The sequence below is a fragment of the Phyllobates terribilis genome, unplaced genomic scaffold, assembly GCF_046119375.1.
Source record: "Phyllobates terribilis strain yellow unplaced genomic scaffold, ASM4611937v1 Scaffold_95__1_contigs__length_6072419, whole genome shotgun sequence".
Lineage (NCBI taxonomy): Eukaryota > Metazoa > Chordata > Amphibia > Anura > Dendrobatidae > Phyllobates > Phyllobates terribilis.
This window is the reverse complement of record NW_027362855.1, coordinates 3,625,050-3,637,375: the sequence shown is the minus strand read 5'-3', so window position 1 is coordinate 3,637,375 and position 12,326 is coordinate 3,625,050. Positions and strand designations below refer to the sequence as shown.

Here is a 12,326-nt window from a genome sequence, read left to right as displayed (position 1 = left end):
GAGTGGCCATCATTACTTTAAGAAATGAAGGTCAGTCAGTCCGAAAAATTGGGCAAACTTTGAAAGTGTCCCCAAGTGCAGTTGCAAAAACCATCAAGCGCTACAAAGAAAATGGCTCACATGAGGACCACCACAGGAAAGGAAGACCAAGAGTCACCTCTGCTTCTGAGGAGAAGTTTATCCGAGTCACCAGCCTCAAAAATCGCAGGTTAACAGCAGCTCAGATTAGAGACCAGGTCAATGCCACACAGAGTTCTAGCAGCAACATCTCTACAACAACTGTTAAGAGGAGACTTTTTGCAGCAGGCCTTCATGGTAAAATAGCTGCTAGGAAACCACTGCTAAGGACAGGCAACGAGCAGAAGAGACTTGTTTGGGCTAAAGAACACAAGGAATGGACATTAGACCAGTGGAAATCTGTGCTTTGGTCTGATGAGTCCAAATTTGAAATCTTTGGTTCCAACCACCGTGTCTTTGTGCAACGCAGAAAAGGTGAACGGATGGACTCTACATGCCTGGTTCCCACCGTGAAGCATGGAGGAGAAGGTGTGATGGTGTGGGGGTGCTTTGCTGGTGACACTGTTGGGGATTTATTCAAAATTGAAGGCATACTGAACCAGCATGGCTACCACAGCATCTTGCAGCGGCAAGTTATTCCATCCGATTTACGTTTAGCTGGACCATCATTTATTTTTCAACAGGACAATGACCCCAAACATACCTCCAGGCTGTGTAAGGGCTATTTGACCAAGAAGGAGAGTGATGGGGCGCTACGCCAGATGACCTGGCCTCCACAGTCACCAGACCTAATCCCAATCAAGATGGTTTGGGGTGAGCTGGACCGCAGAGTGAAGGTAAAAGGGCCAACAAGTGCTAAGTATCTCTGGGAACTCCTTCAAGATTGTTGAAAGACCATTTCCGGTGACTACCTCTTGAAGCTCATCAAGAGAATGCCAAGAGTGTGTAAAGCAGTCATCAAAGCAAAAGGTGGCTACTTTGAAGAACCTAGAATATAAGACATATTTTCAGGTGTTTCACACTTTTTTGCTAAGTATATAATTCCACATGTGTTAATTCATAGTTTTGATGCCTTCAGTGTGAATGTACAATTTTCATAGTCATGAAAATACAGAAAAATCTATAAATGAGGTGTGTCCAAACTTTTGGTCTGTACTGTATAACAAGTGTATTCTTGTTATTTCTGTTAGTCACAGTGCCCTCTTTTATTACATATATAAAATGCCATAAAAGGAGGGGTTCTAGGCACATTTCTTGCACAGGGTCCCCAAGATGTCAGTGTTCGCCCCCGCCTTGAATGGTCTAGTTTATGGAGGTTTCCATTTTTAAATCACATCAGGGGGTCTCCAAAAGTGACATGGCGTCCGCAGTCGATTCCATCCATTTTTTGCATTCAAAAAGTCAAACAGTGCTCCTTCCCTTCCGAGCCGCTGTGCGACAAAACAGTAGCTTTCCCCCACATATGTGTTATTGGCGCACTCAGGAGAAATAGCACAAAATATTTTGGAGTCCATTTGTGAAAATAAAAAATTTGGGGCTAAAGTTACAAATTTTAGAAAAAAAATAAAATGTTAATTTTTTTCCTTCCACATTAATTCTTGTGATGCATTAATTCCTGCGAAGGGATAAACTTCTTGAATGTGGTTTTGAGGACTTTGAGGCGTGTAATTTTTAGGCCCTGTTCACACATGTTGTTTTTTTATGTCAAAAATCTGCAGCAAAACTGATCTCTGGAAGGAAATCAGCTGGGTCAAAAACAGAGGTTTTGCTGCATTATTTATGTTGTTTTGGTGCGTTTTTGGATTTTTTTTTTGCAGAATTATCTCTTGTTCATGCTTTGTCTCTTTTATGCATGTAAATTAAGTACAGTGAAAAAAAAAATCTCATTCTGGTTTTGGCATAATAGTGGGGGAGGTAAATTGTTCAGGATTCATACTCATACGTCCAAGGTTGTAAAGGGGTTAAGGGTATAAAAATTAAAGGTTTGAAAATTGCGACATTTTCACCAAATTTCCATTTTTTTCACAAATAAACGCAAGTCATATTGAACAAATTTTACCACTAACGTGAAGTACAATACGTCATGAAAAAACAATCTCAGAATCAGTGGGATCCGTTGAAGCGTTCCAGAGTAATTACCTCATAAAGTGGTCAGAATTGTAAAAATTGGGCTGGCAGAAAGATGAAAACAAGCTTGGGGGGTGAAGGGGTTAAATAAAATTTGGTGAGATCATGGTCAAATGACCTTGATGTCACCAAACGTCCTTAGGAAGTCTTAACCTCGGAATAAAAACGCTGGTGACCTCTAAGGCTATGTGCCCACGATGCAGAAATGCTCAGGATTTTTCCCGAGCGTTTCTGCATCTCCCTGGCAGAAAAAAACACATGCGGATTGTACATGCGGATTGTACATGCGGAATGTACATGCGGATTGTACATGCGGATTGTACATGCGGATTGTACATGCGGATTGTACATGCGGAATGTACATGCGGAATGTACATGCGGATTGTACATGCGGATTGTACATGCGGATTGTACATGCGGATTGTACATGCGGATTGTACATGCGGATTGTACATGCGGATTGTACATGCGGATTGTACATGCGGAATGTACATGCGGATTGTACATGCGGATTGTACATGCGGATTGTACATGCGGAATGTACATGCGGATTGTACATGCGGATTGTACATGCGGATTGTACATGCGGATTGTACATGCGGTTTTCCTGCCAGGTACATGCGGAAGTGAAGTGTTCTTCACTGGCATTTCCGCATGCGGGTTGTCAAGCGCTTTCCAAGCGATTTTAGCATCACTTGGAAAGTGCTTGTCAACTTGGTCACACTATATGAATCCATGCAACCGGCATATAGTGTGACCCGAGAGAATGTCAAAAAATAAACAAATAAATATATACTTACCCTCCGATGGCCCATGCTGGCTTGCTTCACCGTCCCGACTGCTGGCAGTGGTAAACTGAAGGACTTGCCGACGTCAGCGTCGCGTGACCCGTCACATGACTGTGACGTCAGCGCAGGTCCTTCATTCCATCGCGAACTGCCACCAAGCAAGGAGGAGCGCGCCGCGGGCCGCCAGAAGGTAAGTATCATATTTATTTTTTATTTTATTCTTTTTTTCACAGTTTCTATGGTACCCGGGTCCGGAGGAGAGTCTCCTCTTCTCTAGACCTGGGTACCAGCCGTACATTAGAACGCATGGAATGTGCATCTACATATACAGTGATGCGTAATCCATTTGTTCTAATGCAAGTCAATGGCGGCGAAAACGTAGCACTTCCGCAAAATAATTGGTAGTGCTGCGTTTTTTTCCGCAATGATAATCCACAGCGGAAATTTCTGCAGCATGTGCACAGCACGTGCGGATTATCATTGGGGAACATGGCAGGCCTTCTACCATGCGTTTTTTAAGCATTTCTGCAGCGTTTTTGCCGCTGCGGAAACACTTAAAAAACGCATCGTGGGCACACAACCGACGAGAGTTGGGGTCTTGGTCAATTGCCCAGTTTGCTCTCCACCCACTTTAATGCTGGCCTTAACTGTAACTAGGGCTTATTTTTGGGGATTATATTTCAAGCATACGCCAAAAACTCTGTAAAATCATGCAAAGGCTTATTTTAGGTGTAGGTTTTATATCCAGGAAAACACAGTATTTATAAAGATATTGTCCTAGTAATGGACATAAGAGAATGAAATCAGACTTACCCTCTTCTGTGCCGTTTAAGCTTTGTCTGCTGAAGAAAAAAAAATGTCAAGTATTTAGGATTTACACAGAGAGTGATACTACGCATCAAACACGTTCCTCCAACCTGGCCCAAACAGGTTCTGGGCAATAGAACTGTCACCAAATTGAGTTATTAGAAAATTTTCTGCGCAGAAAAAATCCTGACCATGTGCACAGAACTTGCAGAATGTCATAGGAAGTCATGGGAAAAGGTATGCAATGCGTTTCTGGAGCGTTTATGCGCTGCAAATACGCAACAAAAAACGCACCAAAAAAGCATCGTGGGCACACAGCCGAATAACTTGTGTTTTTGAAGGGTTATATAACCCTGAGCCACTGATCTCACACCATAATTACAGAAAAAGTGATGCCCTGCATCAAATTCAGGTAATTCCAGCCTAGTCCAAATGGGTTCTGGGTATCAAAAATGGCATCAAAGTAGGCAATTAGCCAGTTTTCACAGATTTGAATAAGTATCTGGTGTTGCTAAATGGTTGAATGAATATTGGTCTTACATCACCAGCACACAGAAGAGGAACACCCATATTATAATCAATTTCCTTCAGGATGGTCAAAGTGGTTACTGATCTGAAAAGCTGGCATCAAAGTGGACAAAAATTGTAACTTTGTACTGATTTGAAGAAGTTACTGGTTTATTTTTAGAGTTAGAGGGGTTGTCCGGCCTTAGGTTACAAGTCTGAAGTCACTGCATGTGATTGCAGACTTGTGAATCCTCACAATGCACACACTGCTCACTGTGAGGATCCTCCGGTGCCAGCGCCATTAGTGGGCAGTCATGTGACCACAAGTATGCAAATTGCATACTTCCAGCCACTTTCTGACTAGATTGTATCCAGCCTCACTTAATACACTTGCATTGAGGGAGGTCACGCTCATATAGTCAGGATATGGCTGAAGTATGCAAATTACACATGACCGCCAACTCCTTGTGCCGCCATCGGAGAAATCTTACAGTGAGCAATATTTGCGATGTGAGGATTCACAAGTCTGCAGGTACATACAGTAGCCTAAGGCCGGACAACCCCTTAAACTCTAAAAAAAACTAAATCAGTAACTTATTCAACCCACGACAAAGTTGAAATTTGCCCACCTTGATGCCAGCTTTTCTGATTAATAACCACTTTGGCCATCCAGAAGGAAACTGTGATGTGGGTCTTCCTCTTCTGTGTGGTGGTGCAGTAAAACCAGTAGTACTAAGTCATACAACCATTTGCCCACTTTGATGCCAGTTCACATGCCCAGAACCCATTTGGGCCATGCTGGAGTGACCTGAATCTCATGCAGGGCATCACTATTGTATAACAGTGATGTGAGATCACTGGCCCACAGTTATTTAAAAGGGGTACCCCAGGGAGATAGACATTTATTTTGGACTGTTCCTGCACTCAAATTATAAAGAGGAGATGCCCAGTGCAGATACATAATCTTTTTAACCCTTTTAATTCCGTGACAGGATCTGCTCTTTCACTGCTACCCCCTCCCGCCTGGGTCATTACATCATACACTAAGTGCTGCTCCTGCATGTAGGGAACAGGTAGCCTGAGGAGAGGAGGCGAGGCAACTCCCGTTGTCGGCAGGGAAACAACTATTAGACTGGGTAATAACAGCGAGGAGCTGCACACTGCTGTAATGTCCCAGACAGAGGGGTGAGCAGTGCAGTGAAAAGCAGCGCCTGTCACACCAGCCCCATAATGTCTCCCTGTCTGCAGTCCCAGGTGAGGGGACATGTCGAGGGCATCGCCTGCTCACAGCTTCTAATAGCAGCCCCTTGATAATGTCTCATTCACAGGGCTACTAGCAGGGAGCAGGAGTTATAAAGATTATTATAGCGCGCTGGGCATATCATCTTTATAGTGTATGAGTGCAGGAACAGTACAACTTTTTTTTTTTTTATCTCCCCGGAGTACCCCTTTAACCAATTAAAAAAAGTAACTTATGCAAATCTGTAAAAATAAGCTAATTGCCGACTTTGATGTCAGTCCTGATGCACAGAACCCGTTTAAGCTGGGCTAGAGAATTTATGTTTGATGAAGGGCATCCCTATATGTGTAACAGTGGTGTGAGATCAGTGAACCAAAGTAATTTAACCCCTAAAAATACCAGTTCTAATGCTTGAGACAAGTTAAAGTGACCTGATTTTGACTCGGACCATCACTATTGTGGGGAGTTCACACTACATACCATATAATGTATACATAGCACTATACTATATACCAGTGTTTCCCAAACTCCAGTCCTCATGGCCCCCACAGGTCATGTTTTCAGGATCTCCTTAGTATTGCACAGGTTAGAGAATTCATGATGCCTTGATAGTAATTCCATCACCTGTGCAATACTAAGAAGATCCTGAAAACATGACCTGTGGGGGCCATGAGGACTGGAGTTTGGGAAACATTGCTATATACCATCATCTAGTAGACACCTCGTAGTGTAAAACTGTACCTGTGTATATAATATGCAGTGGGGAGTTCACACTATATACTAATGTATACATACTCTATACTATATATTATTGTATAGTATATAGCTCAGAGTGAAGCTTTGCATGTGTACATCATATTTAGTGGGGCATTCACACTATATCTTGTATACAAAGTGCTATACCACATACTATCACATAGTATATACCTCATTGTGTAAAGCTGTGCCTGTGCATATAATATATAGTGGGGAGTTCACACTATATACTACATATTGTATACATAGCTCCATACTGTATACTATTTGTCAGGAAATATAAAAAATATCTCTCTCTCCAAGCCCCTCATCCCCACAAACCCTATACCACAGTAAGGAGTAAAGCTGACAATCTAAAAAGCTGCTTCAATGTAAAGTGGCAGTGCACACAAGAAGTGCCAAACTTAATTATTCAGGCTAATTACCATAAGAAATGGAGCCCTTAGTAAAAGACACATGCGATGAATAGACACCTTGAAACATATGGACTAGAGCAGGGGTCCTCAAACTACGGCCCGCGGAGGATTTTTATCCGGCCCGCCGAGCTGGGGGCAGAGGAGAGCGGTGCCAGCGCCCGCCCTTCCCCCCGCTTGCTCATGGCCCCGGCAGCCGGATACTTACCTCTCGTGCCTCCGCAGATCCACTGTCTTCCTGGAGCATGCTCCCTGTGACGTGTCAGGTCAGAGGGTGCGGTGACGTCTTTACACCGTGCCCTCCCCTGAGCCATCACAGGCAGCGCAGAGCAGGATGAGGCCGGCAACGCTGGAGTCCGGAATTGAGCAGCTGCAGCAGGTGAGGAGGAGGGAGGTGAGAATTGCATTTTTTTTTTAATGTATGGAGGCATGGGACATAATATTAAGGGTGACATCCTGCATGGGGCATTATATGGGGGAGGGGTGACATGCTGCATGAGGCATTATATGGGGGGGGTGACATCCTGAATGGGGCATTATAACGACAGGGGAGTGATATCCTGCATGGGGCATTATATGGGGGGGTGACATGCTGCATGGGGCATTATATGGGGGATTGACATGCTGCATGGGGCATTATATGGGGGGGTGACATGCTGCATGGGGCATTATATGGGGGAGTGACATGCTGCATGGGGTATTATATGGGGGGGGTGACATCCTGAAAGGGGCATTATAACGACAGGGGAGTGATATCCTGCGTGGCGCATTATATGGGGGGGTGACATCCTGAATGGGGCATTATAACGACAGGGGAGTGACATCCTGCATGGGGCATTATATGGGGGGGGGTGACATCCTGCATGGGGCATTATAACGACAGGGGAGTGACATCCTGCATGGGGCATTATATGGGGGGATGATATCCTGAATGGGGCATTATAACAACAGGGGAGTGACATCCTGCATGGGGCATTATATGGGGGGGGTGACATCCTGAATGGGGCATTATAACAACAAGGGAGTGATATCCTGCATGGGGCATTATATGGGGGGGTGACATGCTGCATGGGGCATTATATGGGGGGGTGACATCCTGCATGGGGTATTATATGGGGGAGTGACATGCTGCATGGGGTATTATATGGGGGGTGACATCCTGAAAGGGGCATTATAACAACAGGGGAGTGATATCCTGCGTGGCGCATTATATGGGGGGGTGACATCCTGCATGGGGCATTATAACGACAGGGGAGTGACATCCTGCATGGGGCATTATATGGGGGGGGTGACATCCTGCATGGGGCATTATAAAGACAGGGGAGTGATATCTTGCATGGGGCATTATATGGTGGGAGAAAGGGACATCCTGCATGGGGCATTATATGGGGGTGACACCCGGAATGGGGCATTATAACGACAGGGGAGTGACATCCTGCATGGGGCATTATATGGGGGGGTGACATCCTGCATGGGACATTATAAAGACAGGGGAGTGATATCTTGCATGGGGCATTATATGGTGGGAGAAAGGGACATCATGCATGGGGCATTATATGGGGGTGACATCCTGCATGGGGCATTATAAGGGGGGAACAGCCTGCATGGGGCATTATAAGGGGGAAATAGCCTGCCTATTGAGGACCTATGCTGCCTATTGGGGTCATTTACCTGCCCATTGAGGACCTATGCTGCCTATTGGGGACTTTTACCTCCCCATTGAGGACCTATGCTGCCTATTGGGGACATTTACCTGCCTATTGGGGCCTATGGTGTCTATTGGGGACATTTACTTGCCTATTGAAATACCGGTTTATCTAACTTTACTTGTTCTTCATTTTAAATATTGTATTTGTTCCTGTATTGTTTTTTTACATCAAAATAAGATATGTGCAGTGTGCATAGGAATTTGTTCATAGTTTTTTTTAAAAAAAACTATATTCCAGCCCTCCAATAGTCTGAGGGACAGTGAACTGGCCCCGTGTTTAAAAAGTTTGAGGACCCCTGGACTAGAGACTGAATGAGTTGTGTAAAGGTAACCATTATGACACCTGAGAGAGATAGGAAACATCTCCTTAGGCTTCAAAGGGAATCTATCACACTCCTGAGAATAGCCGGGTCATTTCCAGTTGCAAATGCGTTTAATCTCCAGACTTTTAGGTACCGAAAGTAAGTGTGGAATAGGGGAATTTCTATAATTCTGATTGTGATGGGACCTATATTTTTAGCAGCGGGGCTATGTGGGGAACAGTATGCATATTTTTCCATATCTGCGAGCCCTGCCGTTGAGCTGTAACGCAACAGGGCAAAGATAACTGAAAGCAGCCATGTCATGTTTGATCTCTAAGGAAAAGTAAAATCACAATAAAAAATATGGATTCACTTGCTAACTTCTGCGATCATCGAGCGAGGAGATATCACAGAAATTAAGAGATTTAAAAAAAAACATGAAGGGCGCAGACCAGCCCACGTGACATCATCACAGGGGAGTGTGTGGGCAGGGCCCAATCAGGCATAAAAGATCAAGCCGAATATTGATCTTCGCTCATGCTGGAAGATACATATTTTCGTGTAAGCAAGGGCCACGTTCCTTAACAGTCAAATCGAAGCGCTTTCCTTCATCTAAACTGAATCGTCTCTGCGATCGGTATAGTAAGCTTTTCTGTTAATCCCTTTTATTTCTGTAACTGTATATGCTGTATTGTTTTGTCTCCCTTTGTAAAATCTTTTGTATATTTTTTCATAAACACTGTCTCCCTTTGGATTAAATATAAAATGTAATAGTTCTGTTTCTTTTGCTCTGTAATCGTTCCTCCCCCAAAGCCACACGCTACCTATAAGGCATCCAATCGACCGGAACTGATTGGTGGTGGCAGCTAATAATCTTAATTGGGTGATCGTGAAGCTAGTAGTGATCTACGGAGCTCTATACTATATACAAGGTATATACTATATGATAGTATAGCGTATTACTATGTATACAATATAAAGTGTGAACTACCCACTATATATTATATACACAGGCACAGTTTCACACAACGAGGCATCTACTATATGACAGTATAGAGCTATGTATAAACTGTATAGCTTATAGTGTGAATGCCTCACTATATATTGCACTAGCTATTAAACACGTTCTACGCCCACGTGGCAAGCATTTTTACTGGTACATTTTTAATTTTATTAAAGAAGTTGTCCAGTACTTTTTATTACCCCACAATGGATCCCCCCCCCGGGGCCCCTAAGGATTTTTGTAAATACCTTAGGTTGCTGTTTCTACCTGTGAGCGGTGCTATCCTTGGCCGCTCACAGGCATCACGTGACCCCGCGCTGACATCACAACAAGTGAGGAGTGACATCAGTGATGCGGTCCCCGCGGTGGCTGCTGGGTTGTGGGCGGGGCTACCCCGTGTCACACCCAGCATCCACCGCGCGCTTTCCCAATGAATGGGGAGAGGCAGAGCACACAGTAGATGCTGGGTGTGACGCGGGTAGAGGGTAACCCCGCTCACAGCCTGGCATCCACCGCGGAACGCAGAAGACAGAGACCCCTGGCTGCTGCCAGCACTTGTCGTGACATCAGCGGATGTCAGAGCCGGCTGTAGTCGGGGTTCACGTCATGCCTGTGAGCGGCCAGTGATCGTGCTGCTCACAGGCAGTATCTGCAACATAAGGTAATTACAAAAATCCTTAGGGGACCCGGGGGGATACATTGGGGGGGGGGGGGGTAATATAAAGTACTGGACAACCCCTTTAATGGCGCTGGAGTCAGCATGTGCACATACAGCGCTATCCTGCACCATTTTTTTAAAGAAACTGGGTCTGCAAATTTGCATACACAGTGTCTTCAATAAAACAGCGCCTATTTTATTGAAGTAATGTACTCCAACGTCAACATAGCAGTGCGCACAAGCTGACTATAAGGATAATGGTGATGGCCGGCTTGTGAGCACTGCTATACTGATGTTGTAGTAGAATTCTTCAATAAAATGGTGCAGGAGTAGACACGTGCGCATCCTGCGATATCCAGCTCCATTTTGTTGAAGACACTGTATCTGCGAATTCGCAAGCACAGTGTCTTCAATAAAATGGCGCCGTAGTGCGGTATGCGCACGTGCTGACTCCGGCGCCACACTGAGCAGTCTCCGCCCATCCCGGCTTTGGAAAGAAAGACGAGTCCAGCATTATATAGGATGTACTGATAATACAGGGGTGTACTCACTTATGCTAAGCGCTGTATGTGTGTGTGTGTATATATATATATATATATATATATATATATATACTGTATATACAGTACAGACCAAAAGTTTGGACACACTTTCTCACTTAAAGATTTTTCTGTATTTTCATGACTATGAAAATTGTACATTCACACTGAAGGCATAAAAACTATGAATTAACAGATGTGGAATTATATACTTAACAAAAAAAGTGTGAAACAACTGAAAATATGTCTTATATTCTAGGTTCTTCAAAGTAGCCACCTTTTGCTTTGATGACTGCTTTGCACACTCTTGGCATTCTCTTGATGAGCTTCAAGAGGTAGTCACCGGAAATGGTCTTCCAACAATCTTGAAGGAGTTCCCAGAGATGCTTAGCACTTGTTGGCCCTTTTGCCTTCACTCTGCGGTCCAGCTCACCCCAAACCATCTCGATTGGGTTCAGGTCTGGTGACTGTGGAGGCCAGGTCATCTGGCGTAGCACCCCATCACTCTCCTTCTTGGTCAAATAGCCCTTACACAGCCTGGAGGTGTGTTTGGGGTCATTGTCCTGTTGAAAAATAAATGATGGTCCAACTAAACGCAAACCGGATGGAATAGCATGCCGCTGCAAGATGCTGTGGTAGCCATGCTGGTTCAGTATGCCTTCAATTTTGAATAAATCCCCAACAGTGTCACCAGCAAAGCACCCCCACACCATCACACCTCCTCCTCCATGCTTCACGGTGGGAACCAGGCATGTAGAGTCCATCCGATCACCTTTTCTGCGTCGCACAAAGACACGGTGGTTGGAACCAAAGATCTCAAATTTGGACTCATCAGACCAAAGCACAGATTTCCACTGGTCTAATGTCCATTCCTTGTGTTCTTTAGCCCAAACTTGTCTCTTCTGCTTGTTGCCTGTCCTTAGCAGTGGTTTCCTAGCAGCTATTTTACCATGAAGGCCTGCTGCACAAAGTCTCCTTTTAACAGTTGTTGAAAAGATGTGTCTGCTGCTAGAACTCTGTGTGACATTGACCTGGTCTCTAATCTGAGCTGCTGTTAACCTGCGATTTCTAAGGCTGGTGACTCGGATAAACTTATCCTCAGAAGTAGAGGTGACTCTTGGTCTTCCTTTCCTGTGGCGGTCCTCATGTGAGCCAGTTTCTTTGTAGCGCTTGATGGCTTTTGCAACTGCACCTGGGGACACTTTCAAAGTTTGCCCAATTTTTCGGACTGACTGACCTTCATTTCTTAAAGTAATGATGGCCACTCGTTTTTCTTTACTTAGCTGCTTTTTTCTTGCCATAATACAAATTCTAACAGTCTATTCAGTAGGACTATCAGCTGTGTATCCACCTGACTTCTGCACAACACAACTGATGGTCCCAACCCCATTTATAAGGCAAGAAGAAATCCCACTTATTAAACCTGACAGGGCACACCTGTGAAGTGAAAACCATTTCCG

General features: G+C 44.5%; 1 long non-coding RNA gene across 1 annotated transcript in view; it reads right to left on the bottom strand.

The window, feature by feature from the left end:
* LOC141198534 (uncharacterized) overlaps window positions 1-12,326 on the bottom strand; it is a 55,567-nt gene that overhangs the window by 31,118 nt on the left and 12,123 nt on the right. Inside the window, exon 2 of the long non-coding RNA XR_012270481.1 lies at window positions 3,747-3,775. This is a non-coding gene — a long non-coding RNA (uncharacterized lncRNA). The remainder of the gene's footprint in view (window positions 1-3,746; window positions 3,776-12,326) is intronic.